Source organism: Suricata suricatta, chromosome 4 (genome assembly GCF_006229205.1).
Source record: "Suricata suricatta isolate VVHF042 chromosome 4, meerkat_22Aug2017_6uvM2_HiC, whole genome shotgun sequence".
Lineage (NCBI taxonomy): Eukaryota > Metazoa > Chordata > Mammalia > Carnivora > Herpestidae > Suricata > Suricata suricatta.
In genome coordinates, this window is record NC_043703.1 from 93530634 (window position 1) to 93550588 (window position 19955).

A 19955-nucleotide genomic window follows, 5' to 3' on the forward strand; every position below is an offset into this window, starting at 1 on the left:
AGTGGTGTACTAGAACTTTCTATATTTCAGCTCCCATCATTCTCATGGCAGCCCTATTAGGCTCCCTTGGCCCCATTTTGCAGAGGGAGAATGAGAGGTTGAGAGTGCAGCAGGGGCCAAACTCAGGTTGAGAGTCATGTTCTCCCACTGTCCCTGTGCTGTCCCCTTGCATGCGGATGTAGCTCAAGAGTCAGGTTCTGATTCTGTTGTCCCCTCTGTCCAGACAGACAGACAGCCTGCAGGACGTGGTCAGGCTTAGCCCCAGGTACCAAAGCAGGCAGGGAAAACAGGGAAAGAAAGTGCTGAGTTTGAGTAACTTATACTTCGAAATCATCTATCTCCTCAGACCAGAGGGAGTCTTTACAGAAAAATTTTACAGAGATTAAAGAGTTCCATACTTTTTAATAACCTAGGAAAACTAGAAGAAGAGAGACTTAAACATTCATCAAATCTCCAGAGGGAGAATGTCTTTTATTAAACTTGGAAATCACTGATAAAATCACAAAGGAGAGATTAGCGGGTTTGACTAGAGAAAAATGTAAATTTTCTGCATTAAAAAAAATGAAAAGGGGCAAGTGGGGAGAATATTGGCAGCAAATAAGGGAGATAAAAGGCTACTATCTGTTTTTATGTATTTACACTTTGCCTCCTTCCTAAAAAGTTTTGAGGAGCGTATATTAATAAAAAACCCATCCAAATGGAAAGTTTAAAAACAAAGAGGGACTCTTGGGTGGATCAGTCAAGCGTCCAACTCTTGATGTCAGCTCAGGTCTTGATCTCAGGGTCATGAATTCAAGCTCCTCACCGGGCTCTGTGCTGGGTATGAAGCCTACTTTAAAAAATAAAAGCACCTGGGTGGCTCAGTGGGTTAAGAGTCCAACTTCACCTCAGGTGATGATCTCATGGTTCACGAGTTTGAGACCCGCTTGGGGCTCTGTGCTGATGGCCCAGAACCAAGACCCTGCTTCAGATTCTGTCACCCTCTTTCTCTGCCCCTCCCCCACTCAGACTGTCTCTCTCTCTCTCTCTCTCATAAATAAATAAACATTTTTTTTAATTACAAAAAATAGGGGCACCTAGGTGGCTCAGTTGGTTAAGCATCCGACTTTGGCTCAGGTCATGGTCTCATGGTTCACAAGTTCAAGCCCTGTGTCAGGCTCCATGCTGACAGCTCAGAGCCTGGAGCCTGCTTCAGATTCCATGTCTTCCTCTCTCTGCCCATGCCCTACACATACTCTGTCTCTATTGTCCCTAGAACAATTAAGAAGAAAATAACCCAGTTTAAAAGCCAACGCAGAAATTAAAATGATATGCTAGAAGAATATCTATTTAACACAAAAGAAGTCAGTAAAGGAGAAACGGAGGAAGAAAACAGACATGAGCTAGGTCAAAAACAAATATCAAAATGGTAAATGTAAATGCAATCATATCAATAATTATTCTTATGGACTGAATGCTTGTGTCCCCCCAAATCCATATGTTGTAGCCCTCCCCCACAAATGTGCTGGTATTTGGAAGTGGTGCCTTTGGGAGGTAATTAGATGAGGTCTTGAGGGTGGGGCCCCCATTATGGGATTAGTGTCTTCATGAGAAGAGAGAGGCTGGGCACCTGGGCGGCTCAGTCGGTTAAGCAACTGACTTGGGCTCAGGTCAGGATCTCACGGTTCATTAGTTTGAGCCCCACATCAGGCTCTGTGCTGACAGCTCAGAGCTTGGAGCCTGTTTCGGATTTTGTGTCTCCCTCTCTCTCTGCCCATCCGCTGCTCATGTTCTGTCTCTCTTTCCTTCAAAAATAAGGAATAATTAAAAAAAATTTTAGAAGAGAGAGACCAAATCACTCTCTCTACCATGTGAGGAGGGAGAGAACAGGCAGCCATCTACCAGCCAGTACCTTGATCTTGAACTTCCCAGCCTCCAGAACTGTGAGAAATAACTATTGTTTAAGCCGCCCAGACTGCGTATTCTGTTAGAGCAGCCCGAACTACTAAGACAATTACATTGAATCACAGCAGCATTCTTCACAATAGCACAAACCTAGAAATAACTCAGCTAGTGAATGGATAAGCAGTGTAATAGTAACCAGCAATTAAAAAGAAACAAACTACTGATGTATGCTGTAACATGGATAAATGTCAAAAATATGCTATGTGAGAGAAGCCAAAAGTGAAAGACTCCATATTGTATGATTCCATTTATATGACATGTCCCAAATAGGCACTCCCAGAGGGGCTGGCTGGGGCTGATAGGGTAACAGGAGTGGACCGCAAATGGTCACATGAGTTTTTGGGGATGGTGATGACGATGTTCGAAAACTACATTATGACGATGGTTATGGTACAACTCTGTAAATTTACTAGAAAATCATTGAATGCAGCATTTAACATGGGTGAGATTTATGGGACACAAATTATACCTCAATAAGGCAGTGTTTTAAAGATACGCTAAAATTTAAAAAATTTTTGCTGCTAAGTCAGGCGGAGAAGGACAGATACCATATGTTTTCACTCATAGGTCTAACAGGAGAAACTTAACACAGGACCATGGGGGAAGGGTAGGGAGGAAAGGAGTTAGGGAGAGGGAGGGAGGTAAATCATGAGAGACTCTTGAACACTGAAAACAAACTGAGGGCTGAAGGGTGGGGGGAAAGGGGAAGGGGGTGATGGGCATGGAGGAGGGCACTTGTGGGGAAGAGCACTGAGTGTTATATGGAAACCAGCTTGACAATAAACTATAAATTAAAAAATATTTTTTTGCTGAAAATAATACCATCAAGAAAGTGAAAAGGTAACCCACAGAATGGGATAAAATACTTACAAATCATCAATCTGACAAGGAACTTGTATCCAGAATATATAAACAACTCTTAGAATTCAATAAAAAGATAACCCAATATAAAAATGAGCAAAAGAGCAAAATAGACATCTCTCCAAAGAAGACGCACAAATGGCCGAGGCGCACACGAAAGGATGTTCAGTACAGCTGTGAACAAGACAACGTCGCTGTCCTCCTTGAGCAGGTGGGAGGAGGGAGTGCAAACAAACAAGTACATCACAGAAAGCATGCATGTCTGTCTCCTTGAGGATAGAAACATGTCTGGCTTCTCCTTCTCAGGCTTTCTCTGCCTTATGCGGGGAGGCACCTATATAGATCATGAATAGACTCAGTGTTTAAATGGATCACTCCTTGAAGAAACCCACCCAAATAACACTGTGAGATCTGATGCCCCAAGGAGCATTCCTACCGTAGGAGGTGGGAAACTTGAACTCACTCATGCATTCATTCATTCACTCAATACGTTGTTTGACCATCTTGTATTAGTTAAACCATTCTTGTCTGCCAGTAACAGAAACCTAATTTATACTGCCTTAAGCATAAAAGGGAAATTTGTTGGCTAAAGTAGCAAAAAAGTATAAGGGTGACTTGATCCAGGTGTGCAAACGGCATCAAGAATTTCCCTCTCGGAACAGTCTTCCTCTGGTTGGCTCCCTTCTTGAGAGAGTGCTCCCTTAGTAGAGGCAAATGGCTGCTGATGGACCCAGAATCTCATCTTCCAGTTCAACCCTCCATGGATAGTGAGCTTTCCTCCCCAGCCCTGACTCCACCTTCTAAGGCTCTCTCTGCCCTCTTCCCCCAAAAGCCCTGCCTGGGCTCCTACTGGATGAGTGAGTCCTCACTTAGCATTGATGCATGACTGCGGTGAGGATCAGCCTTGTCCAGAGCTCAAGGGCTGAGAGCAGGGGAAGCGGTGTCTTCCAGAGAAAACTGAGGCGGTAGAGCAGAAACAGGAAAGCAGATGCCATAGAAATAATATATCCTTTGGTACCAGGCCCGTTAATCACGTCTTATCTTACATATGCAATGCATATAGAATATGGGGGAGAAAACACTGTGGAAATTCAGAAGGTAGGGGATTATCTTTTGGTAGAAGGGATCAAGGACTAACTAATGGAGGGAGTAGCATATGAACTTGACTTTGAAGGATGAGTGAAACTTTTGAGTGTTTCCATGAGAAGGGGGCACTTGAGACTCACCCGAGGTGTGAAGGTAGCACACTATAAATGGAGAAATTTAGGGCTCCTACTTTCTCCTTATCTGGGCACCTGAGGCTGATGCCCACCCCACTTCCTCCCAGAGAGGCCACACCTCCTCTTCCTAGGCCTCTGCAGAAGCTTTAGGAGAAAGTAGGAAACCACTGCGACTGCCTGGACTATCAATCTGGTTGGATTTCATTTCATTTTAAAAGTGGGAGTGAGTGCCTGGGTGTCTCAGTTGGTTAAGCATCTGACTCTTGGTTCCAGCTCACATCATGATCTCACCATTCCTGAGATTGAGCCCAGAGTAGAAATAGCATGGAGCCTGCTTGGAATTCTCTCTTTGCTCCTTCCCCATTCTCTCTCTCTCTGCCCCTCCCCCTCACAGACATGTGCACAGGTGCTCGCTCTCTCTCTTTTCTTTCTCTCTCAAAATAAATAAATAAACTTAAAAGGCAGGAGGGGGAAATGGAGAGCAACCAATGACGAGATTCCAGAAATGGTCTGTGCAAAAAGCATACATAATCTGATGGTCCCACTGGCACCTCCAACCAAGCATATCCAAAACGAAGCCAACTGGCTTCAGCTTCCCCACACCCCTTCTCTGCCTGTGTCCCTTTTCCTAGTGAGTGGAATCTGCATCCCCACAAGTCAGCCTGGACCCCTCCCTCTCCCATATCCCCAACGACAGACTTCTCTACAAATCTGGTCCATTTTCCCTCCTAAATGTTTCTGAATGTACTTGTCTTATTCCTCTGCACCACCCTTCTCCTTGGGCCACCATCATCTGCTGCTCGGATGGCTCCTACAGCCTCCACACTGGCCTCCCTGCCACTACCCAGTCCCCTTTCAATGCTCCACACAGCAGCCAGAGCTATTTATTTAAGTTACAGCCAATGGGGACTCCCCACTGACCAACCCCTTTCAGGACATGGTCTCTGCCCTCACATCTTTCTGCCCCCACCCCCAGCCAGTCCAGTCTCCTTTTGGTGCACCAAATGCAGCATGGCCTCTCTCCTTTCTGGACCTTTGCACGTGCTGCTTCCTCACCTCTCCCTTTTTTCCCTTTGTTCCTGCTGTGGGAACTTGAGGGAAAGTGCTTAGGAGGCTGGGGAACAAGAGAAAGGGGTTGGGAGAGAGCTGAGAACCTCGTGTGGTAGACACCCTCCTGTCTGCCCAGCACTTGCCCTCTCCCGGAATAGTAGCCCCCCTTTTGAGGAACTGCTCCCCACACTCAGCTGCGTGAGCCAGCAGGAGCCACCATCTCACATGGTCCTGCCTTCCTGCCTGCTCTGTATTCCAGCCTGCAGGAAGGGAGGATGGAGGAAGTGTAGGCAAGCAAATTCCTTTTAAAGAAGTAACACAGAAGTTGCACACATCCCTTTCATTCCATTCCATCAGTAAAAATGTCATCATACTTAGCTGCAAAATAGAGTCTCCAGTTAGTTGGACTTCTGCCATTACGAAAAAGTTCCATTCCTAAAAAGAAAAGGGGGAGGGTGGCTCACGAGGGATCACAGCTTCAGCCACATACCCCTGAGAGCCACCAGAGTCTGCCTCCAGGGCCTGACTCTGTACTTGGGGGTGCTGGAGGCTTGCCTACGTGGGAACTATAGAAGGTATAACAGAAAACCACCCCAAAATCTAATGGCTCAAAAGAGCAGCCATAATCTTGGCTCAATATTTCGTAGGTCAGTAGTTTGGCTGGGCTCAGTTGGTGGTTCATCCACTGGTCTTGCCTGGGGTCAAGCATGCAGCTGTACTCACCAGTGATTTGATCAGGGCCGGAAGGTCTAGCATGTTCTCACCACAGTATCCAGCAGTCGGCAGGCTTAGGCCTGAGATACTTCAGTTCTCAATGTGGCCTCTTCAGCAGCTAGCTCAGGCCCATCTACATGATGGTCTCCACCATCCAACCATGGCCAAAGAGAAGGCAATCCTCACGCCCAAATGTGTTTCAAGCCTCTGCTTACATTTGCTAAAGTCTCATTGGCCAAATATGTCACATCACCAACCTGGTTTGCAGGGAGGAGAGACAACCTCACCTCTTGATGGGAAGAGTGATAAAGTGACATTGCTTCGGCCCACGAGAGGAATTATTCATAACATCTCCATGAAGAGTCTTCAGCAGTGACCTCAGGCTCCACCCATAGAACAAGGAATGTCTCCCTTTGTTCTTTCAGGCTCTTGTGGGGGAGCATTCTTGTAGGGTGAATGGTGGACGCCCCCCCCCCAAGATATGTCCATGTCCTGGTCCTTGGAATCTATGAATGGGACCTTATGCGGAAAAAGGGGACTCTGCAGAGAAATGATTGAGGATCTTCAGATGAAATCATCCTGGATTATTTAGGTGGGCCCTAAATCCAACAAAAAATGTTCTTATGAGAGACATAGAGAAGACGGAGAGGAAAGCCATGTGAAGGTGGAGGCAGATTGGAATTATGCAACCACAAGCCAAGGATCACATAGAGCCACCAGATGCTAGGAGACATGAGGAAGGATTCTCTCCTTGAACCTCTGGAGGGAACATGGCCCTGACATCACCTTAATTTCAGACTTCTGGCCTCCAAAACTGTGAGAGAATAAATTCGTTATTCTAGGCCACCAGGTCTGTGTTAATTTGTTACAATAGCTCTAGGAAATGAAAATAGGCTCAATGCTCAAAACATAGCCACCTGGGAGCAGAACTTGGTGTAAGGCAATTTCTGCGAGAAGGCCACGCCTCCCTCCCCTACCTCTGCTCTTTCCTTCCAAGGCCTGAGGCATGCAAGGCAAGAGGGCCTGCACCCTAGTGTGCTACCCCTCCACACTAATACCCTGAGGCTTTTGAGAGGCCTCAGGAGTAAAAGGAGGGAGTAAGGTGAAGCAGTAGCTCAAGAGAGGATTCTAGGATCCTGGGAAGTGATGTGTTTGGTTGTGTGTGTCTGAGCAGAGACCTGAGCATCCTCTCAGAGGCCAGGATCCAGGGACGGAGAGGAGACCTGAAGAGCCCCGGCCTTCATGTCAAGCACACCAGTCTTCTGCTCACTCAAATCAGAGTCCTGACAGGTTAGAACTCAAAGGACCTTTGCACTTAGCCCCTCACTTTGCAATGAAGAAGCAGAAGGCAGAGGGAGGAGTGACTTACCAGCGCCCCCAACAGGTGCCTGCTCACAATAGCCAGTCCTGTCCTCTTCCCCACTCCAAGGTGTGCCCTGGGCAGAGAGACCAGTATGTTATTCAGTGGCCTTTATTCATGTCTCCATGTGGTGTAAGACCACTCTTCTGCTTCTCAGTTCCCATGCCCCTTCCCTTCTTTCCAGGACACAGTGGCTTATGAACTCCTTGTCCCTGCCAAGGGCGGTGGGGAAAGTGGGAGCAGACGCTTGAAGGACACTGGTCCTCTGGCCTGGTGGGACCATAGCACCTGCCTGTCTCTTCTGCAAGGCCTCTGCCTCCAGCAGGCCCCCGGAGTCTTTAGCTCCCCGCACCCCTCGCGGTGTGGTCCTAAGTTAGGTTCAGGCAGCAAAACCAGAAGCCCAGGCAATAAAGGAGCAATCCCTTTGAAAAAGTCATTCTATAAGAGCTAGGAAGAAAAAAGTTCTAATTATCTGATTTTTGTTAAGAATGGGAACAAATGTGGGGCACCCGATTAGCTCAACTGGTTAAGTGTCCAACCTTAATTTTGGCTCAGGTCATGATCTCAAGGTTGGTGGGTTCGAACCTCACACTGGACTCTGCACTGACAGTGTAGAGTCTACTTGGGATTCTCTCTCTGCTCCTCCCTTGCTCACACTTGCACTCTCTCTCTCTCAAAAATAAGTCACCTTAAAAGAAAAAGAATGGGAAAAAATGTTAATTATAATCTTTTAAGACAAATTACAGTTGATATTTACTGGATACTTTTCTATGTCCAGCCTGAAGTTTTACACATACCATACTATTTAATCTTACCAACAACACCGTGGTTAGGTTATGGTTAGCCCTGCCCTGTTTTGTAGACTAGAAGCCTGAGGCTCAGAATTCAAAGCTGCCTGACCCCCAAGCCATTCTCTTTCCAGCCTATCACCCAGCTCCTCTGACTAGAAAGGAGGAAGACAGAACAAGGGGGAATGAGAAAAGCAGCGGAGGACAGGAGAGACCAAGAAGGAAGTGGGGAGAGACATGTGTGCAGGTAGAAAGCAGGGAGAAGGAGGGAACCCGCAGGGGTGATGCAAAGTTGAAGAAATTCTCCTCTGCATCACCTCTATGTGGACCGTGTGCTGTAGCATGTGACCCCACCCGTGGCCACACCACTTAGCCGGCTAACCACTGTTCACAACTCTCCAACATCCTTACCCTCTAGCCTTCTGAGACTCCGCTGTGAATGGAAAAAGCCACAAACCTCCACGGGATAAAGAACTCTTTGGGCTGCCGCATCCATGCTCAGAATAATGTTACACCGGAAAATAGATCAAATCAAGCAGAGGGCAGCTCCAGCCCCTGGGCGAATACTCGTGGGACCACGTTGGCCCTTGTGCCACAGGGACAAGGCTGTCTTGGACTCTTCTGCCTCTCCTTCCAGACTCTTCCCTAAGCACCCTCAATCCCACCCTGGTATCCTACACCTCCAGCTACCTCTGGGATAATGACAGTCTCAACCCCCGCCCCCCCACCCCGGCTCGGTGTCTTGTGAGGAAGCATCTAGATTGATGAAGCAGGACAGGGGCAGGTCCCACCCAGTGTACACGTGAGGCCAGGTCAGGGTTGGGAAGACCAAAGGGGGCATGTGACAGCTGGTCCACATCTCATGCTATCTGAGATTTCCAGAGCATAGGCCGGGCCCTCACAGATCCTGTAAGCCCATCCCTTCATTAAATCAAGGAAACTGAGGGTCAGAGAGATGAGGGCAGGGGCCCAAGGCCTCACTGTCCACACGTTGCCCGGAGCCCGGCTCCCAGCCCTCACCTCTGGCAGCTGTGCTCTCCCCGGGCCCCCAGCGCCCAGTGAGCCAGCGGGCGCCTCACATGTGATTATAATTATCGAGAGCTTGGCCTGAGCCCAGCCATACCGTGCACACATCCAGGCCTGGTTGCTGGCCAAGTTTCCATCTGGGTAGAAAAATGAAAAGCTTCAAGGGATACATGTTAATCCCAAACACCCAAGCAGGAAGGACTGGGGAGAGGGGGAGAGGGCTGGCCAGGGTCTCTCAGGGCAATGTCAGCCCACCAAGAGCTCCTGAGACAAGCCCAGGAGGCAGAATGCTCCCCTCACCCGCACTCTCCACCATGCCCTTGCCAGCGGAGACTAGGCTGTGTGCCCACTGGGGGGCCAGGACTTCCTGCTTGTTGGGCATTGTGGTTCAAGGGACATCTCAGGACCACTTGTGGTTATAAATCCTGCTGGGTCCCGGGCCCAAGATGGAACTCAACTGGCAAGGTGTGGCTGCTGGTCCCCACTCTAGTCACCTCTCCTCAAATGGCTCCTTCCTTGTCCTAAGCATTTCCCACAGCCTTTGTGTCCCCATCCTTTCCTTAAGTACCACAGATGGGAAAACCCAGGCACAGAAAGGAAGGGGCTGGCCTCAGGCCAGGTAGCCATTGAGGAGCCAGGATGGATAGAATACAGGCCCCTGGCAGCCCGTCTGACCAAGAGACTTTGTCCTGATGCTCTTGAGCTGCAAGGGCAGTCTGGGCTGTCTCTAGGACTCCCCTGCTTTCTCCTGGAGCCTACTACCATGCCTAGCGCCTGAAGATTTATTTCATGAGCTGTCTAGCTTCATCTGCTCCACATCTGCTGCATGGCCCTGGTGGGCTCCCAAATTCTCTCTGGTGGCCATCTTGTGCCTCTCTAAAGTTGACATCCCATGTCCTCGAGGCTGTAAGACTAAAATTTCCCCATTTCTTCCACCCTCCAGAGCAAGGTAAATTCTTTCCTCCCATATTTGAAGCAACCTGAGCTAGCACTCCCCTCCCAGCTTGCCTCAACTCCCAGGAACTATCATGTGCAAGCTATGCTCTATTCAGACCTCAGGGAATGTGAGACATTTGAATTTTTGAACTATGCTATATGTACAACTATCCTTTTGGGGGCTTATAATAGGTTAAATAGATATTAAGAGAGCCACCACTCTCTGTCTTGGAAGCAAAAGCATTAATATTTAGCTGAAATTTTACTAGCACCACATGATATGCTAAAAACCCTAAGAAGGACAGCAGCCATCAATTAAATATCAACTGTCAGGTGGGAAAGAGCTGTGGCTCCCAAGGGGAACAATGGGCTTTTTGATTGCTAATGCCCCTGAGGGGATACAATTCCTCAGAAGATGAGGTCTGCCTCAGATAAACGTGCTTATTCACACCAGCTTCTAGACCGGCTGAGGACAGTCCAGGGCCTGCAGCCAGGCATCTGAGCAGAGAGGCAAACTCCAGAGTGCATTTTCTTGCCGACTTGGGGATTTATAGGCTTCCTGGACAGGCCAGGCAGCCTCGATTTCAAGGCCAGCAGCTGGGCGAGGAGGTTGGCCAAGGTTTTTTCAGAGGCTTTGCAAGCAGTTGGGCCCGTGGGGGAAATGACTTTGAAACACCAGGCTGTTATCTGGTCTTCCATCTCCTCTAGAGTCAAAGCCACAGCAGGGCATTTTCCTCACTGAGGCAGGGGCAGGAGTCTTGGGGGAGAGATGGGGAGGCAGAACGAGGAAATGAAGCGTTATTCTCAAAAGGTCACCTCATTATTTTTTCCACTTTCAAAAGGCCCCAATGATCACTTTATGTTTAAGCCAATCTTGCTTTTTCAAAGAAAGGAAGAAAGGAAAAGATGTTTTTCCAGGTCTAATTATAAAAACCATAAGGCTGGAAAGATCTGGAGAAAACATCTGTCTCCTGGTTCTGCCTCCACTAGGTACACACCACCGCTCACAGGCAGGGGTAGGTCTATGAATACCTTGTCCCGGAAGCTCTATCAGCAGCCCTGGAGCTCCCCGTCTCAAGTCGTCCCCCCTCCACCCTCAGTCTGTCCACATCCCCGGTACTGGGATTAAAGTTAATTTCTTCTTTTCAGTCATCATGGAAAATGGCCAAGAGACTAGAAGAGCTAGTGACTGGGGTCCTTATGAAGGAAAGCAGGTTGGGGGTCTCTGTCACCGCAGAGCACTGAGTCCTTAAAAAGCCTGCACTGCCAGAGCGAAAGGGCAAACTGCTGAGCCAGGGCTGACCCCTTTGGGTCTCCCAGTCCCCCTGACAAGCAGGACTGGCCTGCACATTGCCACTGGGAGGCCTTCTTCTAAGCAGATGGGGTCAGTCTTCTGGTTTTGAGCTGACCAAGAAAAACAGAGTGGGTGTCCCTGGATTTCCTGTTTAGAAAGTGCCGGTGGGGGGAAGTTGGCGTCTAGAGAAACCATCTCATTCCCTCCCCCATCTAGCAAAACTGTAAATCTCAACTTCCCCAGGTGAGGTAGAGGTGGGCTGGCGGGGCCAGGGAGCGGGTGTCTGGCAGAGCGGCTGGTCTCCGGCAGCCCCTCCAGCTCTGACAAGCTCGGGGCGCTGAAACCAGGCCCCAGGGGACCCCCATCACCCCATAGCAAAGCTCTCCTTGTTCTCACAGCAGCTCACAGCCCAGGCCACTCAGAATGACATTTTCTAAACACTGGAAATAGAGATAAGAAGCAGGCAGGGAGGAGAGGCCTGAGAGCTGGAGCTGGGCCCAGGGACGGAAGCAGGCTCCTTGCCGAGAGAGGCAGACCCCACTGGAGCCTGGACGTGATGGGCAGGGTTTGCCAGCTCTCAGCCTCACTTTGATACAGTGCCAAGTCTGGGCCCTTCACCGGGCCAATGATTGGAATCCGGTCAGAATCCGTGCTCCCCTGAGCACAACCCGCGGGCCCAGAGAACCCCTATAGAGCTGTGCAGAGCAGGGATAGGAGAGCTAATCCAATCGCCCGGTGCATGAGAAAGGTTGGGCACATGGCCTGACGGCTCTCGGCAAGTAAGTGTAGAAAGAATGACTTGCTGTATCACTGCTCCTGGGTGAGCCCGTGGTGAGTTGTGACCAGTTCCCCAGGGATGGGATCTCAGAGGTGAAAAAGGCAACCGGGCGTCTCTCAAAGCAAACCTGGAAACACTTGGTTAGGTGCAGGTGGCCTATAAGGCAAAAATTGGATGACTTGACCTCTTGACCTGCAGTTCCTAGGGAAGCCATGCAACAAAAATAAAAATAATCAAGGGTACTACAGTGTACAGAGGATGGAGAGAGCGTCTTCTGACAGAAGTTCCAGAAAGTAGTTTCAAGGTCACCTCTGGGATCCCTCAGAAACCTTAAGAATAACCAGAACAGTCCAGCCTGCTTCTCTGCAACTCAACTAAAAATATGACTGTTTAGGGGTTCCGGGTCAGACCCTCTCTGAATCCCTACCCTTTGAACTCCCACCTCTAAGACAATCCCATAGCCCTCAGTGGGATCGCACGCTTGGAGAAAGATCATCATACCTCACACATTCCTTGGATGATCCTTGGCTCCCCTCTCAGCCTGGACAAACAGAGTGAAATACAGCATCCGGCCGCTACCCAGTTCAGCCACGCTGCTATCTGGGGGCAGAAACCTTGAGAGGAATCCCAGCTCCAGCCAAGGAAAACATCAGTCTGAGCTGGCTAAGCCAGGTGGCTTTCTCCCCCAACCTTCCGTTCCCCTGCCCCCACCCTCTGGAGCCAATGAGTTGTTTGGGTAACCCCAAGACCCCATCCCCATACTGCCTGTGGCCAGCATGGGCCTCTTTCTGTATCTCTGTATCTTCGTGTAGCCTGATTAGACTGAGGGCGCTCCCTAATCCAGTGAAATCTCATTGTAACTTAACTCATTACATCTACAAAACCCTACTTCCAAATAAGGTCACATTTTGAGGCTCCAGGTGGACAGGAATCAAGGGGGACACTACCCAACCCAGTACAGCAATGCTGAATTCAACTTTATCTGGTCAGTAAAGTCCATGACCCCTGACCCATTGGATTTTGGCTTCCAAGACTCTGTGACTGTGATCTGTTCTTCTGTTGTCTTTGTCCCTATATTTTCACTTTGGAGGTGCTTGAGGCAGGACCCAAGGCAAAAAGAAACCAGAGAGATTAATTTTAATGACAGTTCCTTTAATCTAATATATCTAAAATATTATTATTTCAACATGTAATCAGTATAGAAAGTTATTATTACTTTTAAAAATATTTTATTGTTAAGTAATCACAGTACCCAATGTGGGGTTTGAACTCACGACCCTCAGATCAAGAGTCACATGCTCTACCAACTGAGCCAGCCAGGTGCCCCTAGAAAATTATTAGTGAGATATTTTACATCCTTTTTTCATACTAAGTCTTCAAAATCCCATGTGTAGTTGACCCTTAGGGTACTTAAGGCTAGTGGCTATCCTATTGGACAGCACAGCTCAGGAAGTTAGGAGAGAAAGCAGTGAGACCTGTGACAGTGCTGGGGACACCCCTGGGGAGGTCAGTGGGTTCTGGGAGGTGGCATTTGCTGATGACTTCACCGCCTTCAGGGGCCCTCCTGACAATCTTTCATCTGTGCCTCTTGGTGATGCAGGAAGCAGCCGAGTGGGGCCAGCTCACAGGACAGCCCTACCAAACCCAGAGGGGGATTTGTTCATTCACAAGGAAATGATCTGTATCTGGTCACTCTCAGCAGCACCAGTGTGAGACATCCACCCCCAGCCCCCACCCCCGGCAGGCATCCCCAGCACTGGGAGGGTGCAGCCAGATCCCCTCTCCCTCTGCGAGGCAGTGTGAGTCAGTGGACTGTGACCACATTCTGGGGCCTGGCTCTTTTCTTCACCTCCACAGCAGGCTTGGCCCCTTCAGAGGGGCATCCTTCCCTTTAGATCCAAGTCAGTCTTACTGGCATGGACCCAGTCTCCCTTGTTAGGATGACATTGACTCCGTCTGCTCTGTGTCTGTGTGTCAGTATTTGGCCAAACTCTCAAAGAGCATCTTGATTCCCTAGGGAATGGGATCCCTCATTTTCTTCCCTTGAGGTGTCCGAAATTCTTTTTTCTCCTGGATCCTGTTCCACTGCCTCTGTGTTTTTCTGAGAAAACCAGAAATACAGGACGCAGACCCAGAACTGGGCCCAGACATGATTTCTCCACCTTTTGGACTCTGAGGCCGGCACATCGTAGGGGAGCAGCCCCCACCCAGGATGAGCAGAACAGGGGCATCCCACCCCTGCCTGTCCTGGGGACCAGAGACAGCCATGTGCCTGGATGACGGAATCTGCAAGCCTGCACTCTGGAGCAAAAAAGTCATTTCTATGAAGGGGTACAATTTGGATGGAAAAGGACGTAGATGGGATGGAGAACAAGAATAGGGGATGAGGATCTCTGAAGTTAATTCAGAGTTACCACCAGTGTCTTAAAGCTGCAAATGACATCTCTCTCTCCCTCTCTCTTTCTCTCTCACACACACATGCACACACATCTTGAGAGTCTTCCAATACTTTTCTGCTATGCACGGACGTCACAAAAAAAAGTGACTCAACCTTACATAAGAATCGGAGGGGGTCCAGGAGCACAATGATTCACTGCCTTGAAATTTCCAGTTGGTTACACATGTCTTCTTAGATGATTTTTTAAAATTTTATCTTTAATGAGTGTCAAAAAAAATTATTTTTTGGTTGGGAGGCAGATTGGGGTGGAGATCCTGACTTGGGGCAGGAAAGAATAGTTATGATGGACAGGAAGGGACAGGCGCTGGAGACAGGGACCTCTCCGTGTCAGGTTTCTCAGGAGATTCTAGTGGGAATCGGGAACCCTGCTCTCAGGACCTCAGGGCATTTCAAGAAATTCAGTGTTACAGTCCAGAGCCAGCCCCCGAGTCTGCAGACAACACTTTGATTTGAGGAGGCTAGACTTCATGTCAACAAAGTGTTCCCCACTCCGGTCACACACTAGAATCCTCTGGGGAGGTTTTAAAAAACCTGATGCCCAGGTCATACCTCAGGCCAACTGAATCAGAACCTCTGGAGGTGAAGCACACATATCAGTACTTTTTTAGGTTTCCCAGGTGATTCTAATGTGCAGCCATTGAGGAGACCCTGCTGGTTGGAGAGTCTGGGGCCATTTTACACCAGGTGGATAAGTCCAGTCGTTGATGCCTCCCTGACTCTCAGAGGGTTATTAGCCATTGCTTTGAATTCTGGGTTCGATCAGATGGTTCTCCAAGGAACTGGAGAGTTTCCTGCGTTCAGTCAGGTTGCAAAGAGTCCAAAAGCAAGCGATTCCCTTCAGGGAAGGTTGGTAGCTCTGAAGAGCTGATGGGTGGGTCAGGCTTTGGGAGGTAGTGAGCCTGTCAGAAGATGGGGCATAAAACTCTCCTACAGGCAGCCCCTGGGGAAGCTCAGATGCCCCCACACCAAGCCTCTCTACCATTCATTCCATCACAGGCCCGGGAGGCGGTCTGAGGCCTGCAGTTGCCCCTCTGCAGGTCAGTCCAGCCTGAACCACCGATGGCTCCCTCAGCCACAGGAGAAAGTCACGGGCTTCATGCTGGCACTTAAAGTCATGTCCACCCTTCCCCATCCTTCTCCTCCATCTCCCTGAGGCATACCCACCCTGCCTCACTATCCTGCCCCCTCTGACCTAAACGTCCTGCCCACTCCTACCCTCAGACTTCAGCTCACATCCGAACATCCCATGGCCTACAGAATATACAAAGTCTTCGCATCTGCCGTGACATGCATATGCTCAGGGCAGGAAAACTCCTGCTCATCCCGCAGCTCAGTGGGTATCCGCTGACCTGCACCTGTGCAGATACAGACAGCAGGTGCTCAGCCCCGAGATGGGAAACAGGACAGAAAGCACGCTGGCCACTTTGATCCCACCAGCCTTGTCCACAGATTCTTAGAACCCAGCATTCTGCATGTGGCCATTTGACGTGTGGCACCGCCCACCTCCACAGGCACGACGTTCCCCTCCCGCCTTTGTGTCAGACTTAGCTTCCCCTCCAAAAGCAAGAAAGGTGGTCGATCACTCTGGGTCCCTCCCTCTGCCGACACACTGTATGTCTGAAGGCATGGCATTTCACCTTTCTAAGCCTCCTTTTCTTCATCTGTAAAATGGGATGCTGAAAGCTCTAGCCACATAGATTTGTGGGGGGTCTAAAAGAGGTGATACAGGTAGAGAGTGCGATGCCTGGTACCTAGTAAGTGCTGCCACAATCATGGCGTGATTATGTACGCGATTCCACACTGGGCTGTAAACACAGAGCGCAAGGACGCTGTCCACGTACACGCTGGGCCCCAAGCAGGTGCTAACACCTAGGACAGACTCAGTGAATACTAGGACTGTCGTCACCTTTGTTGTTGCTATGGTCCCGTTGTCGATACTGTCCTCACTTTTGCCATTGATACTATTATTCTTGTGGGGTTCTTTCTTTTCTTTTTGTTAATGTTTATTTATTTTTGAGAGACAGAGCATGAGCGGGGGAGGGGCAGAGAGCGATGGCGTCACAGAATCCGAAGCAGGCTCTAGGCTCTGAGCTGTCAGCACAGAGCCTGACGTGGGGCTTGAACTTACACATGACCTAAGCCGAAGTTGGACATTTAACTGACTGAGCCATCCAGGTGCCTATGGGGTTCTTTCAAAACCGCTTACCAGTTCTAAGGATACTGGACTCCTATCTCTGCCCCCTCCATAAGCCACGTGATCCTCCTGGCCCTCAGCATGATCCCAGCTTCCTGAAGGCACCTTCCCTCCCACCTCCGATTTCTTGTCAACCCTCCTCTTTGTTTGTTTTTTTTTTAGATAGTTTATTGTCAAATTGGTTTCCATACAACACCCAGTGCTCTTCCCCACAAGTGCCCTCCTCCATCACCACCTCTTTTCCCCTCTCCCCCTTCCCCTTCAACTCTCAGTTAAAGAGCCTTCTCGGGATTCTCCACTCTCTTTACTCTGCTCACACACTCTCTTTCTCAAAATAAACAAACTTAAAAAAATTTTTTTTAACTTTAAAGACTAACTGGCACTAAAATGGCAGCATTAGGACCACCCACTTCATAGGTCTTTTTCTAAAGAGAATGGAAAGGTGGGCCCGAGCCTAGCTATCTGCCCTTCGGCCATCCCTGTGCCGCCTAATCACGAGGATGCCAGGTTACTCAGTAAGTGGGAAATCTAAGGACAGAGCTGCCAACCCCTAGCTCAGAATTCAGTCTTCAACAAGAGTAGTTGGGAACACTTCAGGAAAAGACTGGGATTTTTCTACATTGATTTTTCTTCTAAAGATTCACAGCATGACCCAAATACCCCTAATTCCTTCTTTGTTTGTAGTCATGATAATGCAACCTGTCATGCCAGACCTTACCTAAACCCTCCTTGACCTAATTTGTACCTTCCTTCCTCCGGGGTTACTCTATACACCCCAAGACTGCTGCTGGTTGGCCAGCCCGAAGGGTGTTCTCATGGACCCCAGTTAGCTCTCACGTCTGTATCAACAATTGTCACGAGATTATAAAGCTGACCATCTTTGATAAATCTCCCTTGACTTTTTATTTGGAAGAGCCTTGCAGGCAATGTTTCTTTGGGCAACATTTCCTAAAGTCTGTTCCATAAACCTCAAGTTTTGTGAGATGTTAAATGGTGCTATATTTAAAAAAAAAAAAAAAAGTCTAACAACTTTGGGAAACACTGGCTTTTAAAATTGAATGTGTTTTTTATTGCCTGGTTCTGAGACTTTACTAAATGCACTAGAGGTGGAAAGAGTGTTTTCCAAACTTTCTTAACAAGCCCACGTTCTAATTTTCTTGGAGGATGCCATGGGACTGGTGTTCCATGGCCCAGACTTTGGGAAATGCTGCATCTGTTAGGCTAAACATAAAAAGCAAGTGTTCTCATTGGTTTGTGACACTGGTGGTAGGGTTGTAAATAGGAAGGTCTGTAGAGCAAGTAGCAGCTGCTAAAATGTTTGGTGGCGAAGCTCTTGTCATAATTCCTTCAACATGGGCTCGACATTCAACAGGCTTGCCAACTGTTCCCTTTCAGATGAGCTCCAAGGTCTACAGAGATCTTTTTTGGTCTTCGTGAGTCCCTCTCAATGGTGGTCCTGAGCACCCTAAATCCAGGATAAGTACCACCAACCACTCCCAGCTCAAGATAACTCAGGGGAAGTCAAAGCTTTCTGTGTGGCCAGGTGATTGGTTTCAGCTCAGGTCATGATCCCACAGTGGAGCCTGCTTGCGATTCTCTCTTTCTCTCTTCCTCTTCCCCTCTCCCCAGCTTGAGTCTTCTTGCTCTCTCTTTCACACACACAATAAATGAAAAAAAAAAATCAGAAACAACAACAACAAAGAACTCTGGGAGAGAACCAGCCTCACCTACCGGGATGACTCAAGATCATGATAGCAGCTCATGCGTTTAGACACCGACCATGTGCCTGATCTGAGTGCTGGCCATGTACCACCTCTTGTACCATGCCTGACCATTCCACGAGAGGGATGATGGGGTTCTCCTCACTGTGTGGATGAGGGAAGCAGGACACAGTGGTCATGGAACTAGCACACGGGCACACAAATAGGAATGGCACAGCCAGGATCTGAACGTAGGGAGACTCCAAGGCTGTGTGGTAAGTCACTGGTCTCAGTTTCCTTCTAACTGAAGGTAGTGAGGAAGGCACTCAGTGCCTCCAAGAGAACAAGTTCCATTTCCAGGAACAAAAAGAAACCCCTGTGAGAACAGGACAGACACATGAAGTCTGAAGGAGCTCCCTGCCTTCTCTGTCACCAGGCTGATGAGGCTGTCCCTGGGGAGGCCAGATCATCCAGACCTCAATGGGACTCAGCTGGGCTCAGAATGCCTGCAGCCCTGCCCTCCCCAGAGAATCTACTCACAGATTCAACCTGGGCCTTACAGGGCCCCATTGGAGGGATTAACTGTGAGTAAGAGCAGGGACAGTCCATGTCTGATCTCCCTAGTCCTCTGTGGGGTTGTTTGACTTGATCACTTGACCCCTAGTATATTAAGCAGAGGCCTACTTGGTTAGGGCGCATTAGTCAAATATGGGACACAGGCTAGGAGTCTTCTCCAGCAGAAATGGACTCCTCCCTGACCACTGGCCCCCTAGCATCTCTGAAAGGGACAAGCATCTCAATGGCCCTAGCTGTCTGTCTTGGTGGTGTGTGTGGTGGGGGTAGGGGGTGGATGTAGGTCTTTAGTCTTCCTCCTCTTGACAAGATAGGATAACTCCTCCAGGATCCCTTATTAGAAAGCCAGAGAGCTCCAGCAGACATCCTGACACTTTCAGTTCTCAACTTTGCTTTCATTCAGGGAGCATAAGACCCTCTGAGGCAAAACTAGACAATGGGTGCTTAATAATTCACTAGCATTGCATATAAAATATCTCATTATTCCAATTACTAGCACATACTGATGCAAGGCACCCATAACACATTTATCAGACAGGCACTTTCTAAGATCATTTTATGCCTGCCTGAGAAAACACACCAGCCCTAATGAACCCTATCCAGCAAAATGGCCTGAACGTTGGAGGGTGAGAGTGGTTGTTAATGTGAACCCACTTTAGGGATGTGTTTACATCTGAGGGGGTGACCTGTTTTCTGAAAAACTAAGAGAGAATGATACCGCTGGGACCAAGCAACTCAGCTCTGGACCCTGTAACTTGGGGAAGAGAACATACTTCTCCAACCCCATTTTCCAGTGAAGCAAGAAGCATAGAGACAGAAAACCCAACTCAAAATGGCTGGGAGCTAGATGCTCTATGCGGTTGCAGGCATAACTTCCAGGAGGATAAAAGACCATCTCCTCCTGGGAGTAGGAGATGTGAAACCTTCCCCTAAAGCACCCCAACAGACTTATATCTCATTAGTCAGGATCAGGTCACATGTCCCTGCCTAAGCCAATCACCAGCAGAAAGAATGAGACCATGACAGGCTGGAGCCAATCAGGAACCAGTTTCTGAAGCT

At 48.8% G+C, this 19955-nt stretch overlaps 1 long non-coding RNA gene and 1 other non-coding gene across 2 annotated transcripts in view; both read right to left on the reverse strand.

Moving 5' to 3' along the window:
- Positions 1-12559, reverse strand: part of LOC115289789 — a 45310-nt gene extending 32751 nt beyond the window's left edge. Inside the window, exons 1-2 of the long non-coding RNA XR_003907806.1 lie at positions 12473-12559; positions 7159-7225 (exon numbers count right to left, since the gene is read on the reverse strand). This is a non-coding gene — a long non-coding RNA (uncharacterized LOC115289789). The remainder of the gene's footprint in view (positions 1-7158; positions 7226-12472) is intronic.
- A 661-nt stretch (positions 12560-13220) lies between these two features.
- Positions 13221-13293, reverse strand: TRNAK-CUU. Its single transcript has one exon. It is a non-coding gene; the product is annotated as a tRNA-Lys (tRNA).
- Between the last annotated feature and the right edge of the window lie 6662 nt (positions 13294-19955).